Genomic DNA, 2,837 nt, shown 5'->3' on the forward strand with positions numbered 1-2,837 from the left:
AAAAAAAAAAAAAAAGTCAAGGAAACTCAGGCTCAGAGTGGTGAAGTGTTAGGGAATGCATGAATCAGGGTTAAACCAAGTTTGAAGCTCCCTTGGCCGGGTGTGGTGGCGCACACCTGTAATCCCAGCACTCGGGAGGCTGAGGCAGGAGGATCGCTGTGAGTTCCAGACCAGCCTGGGCAACATAGTGAGTTCCAGGTCAGTCTCAACTACACAGTGAGACCCTGTCTCAAAAAAAAAAAGCTCCCTTCATGCCTAAGTCTTCCCTAGTGACTTCATACGGAAGGGACCTCCTCTTTTGTCAGGAGAGATCTCCTCACCTCAGCTAGCAGAACTGGAATTCACACCCAGATTTCCAGGGAAGAGAGCCAAAAAAAAAATCTGGATCTTGTTCCAGCCTTTGGACACAGGGCTGTTGTTCCTTCCTAGACAAGTCCTTTCCCTCTTCTGAGCCTCACATGTCTCTTCTATAAAACAGGCATGAGGAGAGAGGAGTCACCACCTTGGGGCTATTGTAAGAAATGAATGAAGGGTTGCAGATGTAAATGCGTGATCTGAAATACTTATTGGAGTTCTTGGTATAACTCAGTGGTAGACCGCTTGCCTAGCATGCATGGCACCCAGCACTGCAAAAAGAATAAGGATAAATAAAATAGATGCCTTCTCTGCCCTAGGTGGACTTAATAGCTGGTAGGTGATTAACATCATCTCAGCCAAACCTCCTTTTACAGAGAAGAAAATAAAGGCTCAGGCAAGTAATGTGATTTGCCAAGGCCACGCCGCTGAGAAGCATGATGTCACTATCACTCTCAGGTTTGTGTGATTCCACAAACTAAGGATTTGACTTCTCTAGAGCTAGAAAGCCCTGGGTTTGAATCCCAACTCTGTCCACCTCAGCTATGTGTGACTTTGGGTGAGTCACTTTTCTCTCCGATCTTTATTATATCCTCAATACATTAGGCTCTACTGCAATGCTATAGAGAACCACCAGAAATATACATGGAAAATGCTTAGCACAGTGCCCAGGAGAGATGTACATTTGGCAGTTACAGGCTGCAAAATTCACGTTTGTCATCAGGGGCAAGTTATTAACTCTGTGTGCCTTAGTTTCTCCATCGAGCAAAAGGACTCATAAAACTCTTGTCCCACAGAAGCGGTCATGAGAAATAGGTGAATTACTGTCAGCTAAGCTTTCACACAGTGCCGGACACATAGTATGAAGTTCATAAGCACTTGCTATTATTTTTAAAGTTCTGAAGCCTGTTTGAGGCCAGCATGAGTGGTGGGGTCCCCAACCCCTTATTGGCTATAGCTCTATCCACTGCTGCTGCTTTCACTCGGGCTATTATTAGGCCCAGTGTCCTCATCTCAAATCCAGATGGGGAGTGAGGAGGGCAGCCAGGGCTGGGCCTGGCTGGTGGATGGCTGGGAACACAGCTGGGAGGCTGGGTTTGGGTTTGTGCCGCACCCCGCCTGCCTGCCGCCCTCCTTGCCTACAGCTGGCCCAGCAGCCACGTCTACACTTGGCTCTGAGGTTGGTGCTGAGCACTCCCTCCCACCGTGGCCGCCTCCTCTGGGAAGGTTCAGAGATCTTCTGCAGTTGCAGCACTTTTCTGCCCGCCCTAGAGAAGCCAGGCTTTTGTGGAAGTTCTGCGTCAGACTGCCTGCATCTGGAACCTGCACACAGACCACCACCCTCCCCTTCACAGGTCTTCCTGCCTCCACTGAGGCTGAGTCTGCTGAGAGAGAAAGGCCCACACACCTGGTTCAAATCCCAGCCCTACAGCCAATATGCTGGGTCCTCTCTGAATGTCAGTTTCTTGGTTTGGGGGTTTTTTGTTAGTTTTTTGGTAATAGAGATTGAACCCGGGGTCTTTTCACTGAGCTACATCCCTAGACCAACCTCCCTTTCTTCCTCTCTTCCTCCTCCTCCTCCTCCTCTTCTTCTTCCTTCTTCTCTCTCTTTCCCTCTCACCCCCTCCCTCGTTCCTTTCTCTCTTTCTTTGAGACAGACAGAGTCTTACTAAATTGCTAAGTTGCCCAGGCTGGGCTCAAACTTGCAATCTTCTTGCCTCAGTCTCCCAGAGTGCTAATATTACAGGCAAACATTCGACTCCCTCCAGATGACTGTCGGTTTCTTTATCTAGCAGATGGACATCACCCCTTCACAAAGCTACGAGATGATTAAATGAATGAATGTTACATAGTGTATGTTATTGGTATTTCACGCTTGGGTATGCCAGTCCATAAGAAGAAATAGAGATTTGGGGAGCTGGGCAGCTGGAGTGAAGACTAGCTGTATGACCCAACAGGCTTCCTATCCGGACCATGGGACAAGCATCTAGTGCTCTGTGATGCCAAGATTCACCAGCTATATTCACAAGTAGTAAGGAAAGTAAATTTAAAAATCTGACAAGGCACTTTATAGGTAGAGCTCCCCAATGGCAAATGGTGGAAATGCAGTGATTAAGAACAAGGGTCTAAGTTCACATTGTGTATAAAATGCCCGTATGGCTTGGCCTCACTAAACCTGTCCCCTCAGTATAATGGTGAAACCTCACAGGACTCAAGCTACAACAGTCATAGTAGCTACACTGCCACACACATATTATAAGAAGTCACTGGGAGCCCTGGTCCTTCTCACCAGGTGATGATTACACAGTGCTTTCACCATGAACCTAGATCTGCCAACCAGGCACCAGAGACGGCTTGGAAGTCACAGGGGTGCAGGGAGGGATGTAGCTCAGAAGCATGATTCCTGCCTGGCAAGCTCCAGGTCCTGAGTTTGATTCCCCAGTACCAAAAAAAGAAGAAGAAAAGAAGGAGGAGGGGGAGAG

The sequence above is a fragment of the Fukomys damarensis genome, unplaced genomic scaffold (assembly GCF_012274545.1).
Source record: "Fukomys damarensis isolate Sample0158 unplaced genomic scaffold, DMR_v1.0_HiC HiC_scaffold_12, whole genome shotgun sequence".
Taxonomy (NCBI): Eukaryota; Metazoa; Chordata; class Mammalia; order Rodentia; family Bathyergidae; genus Fukomys; species Fukomys damarensis.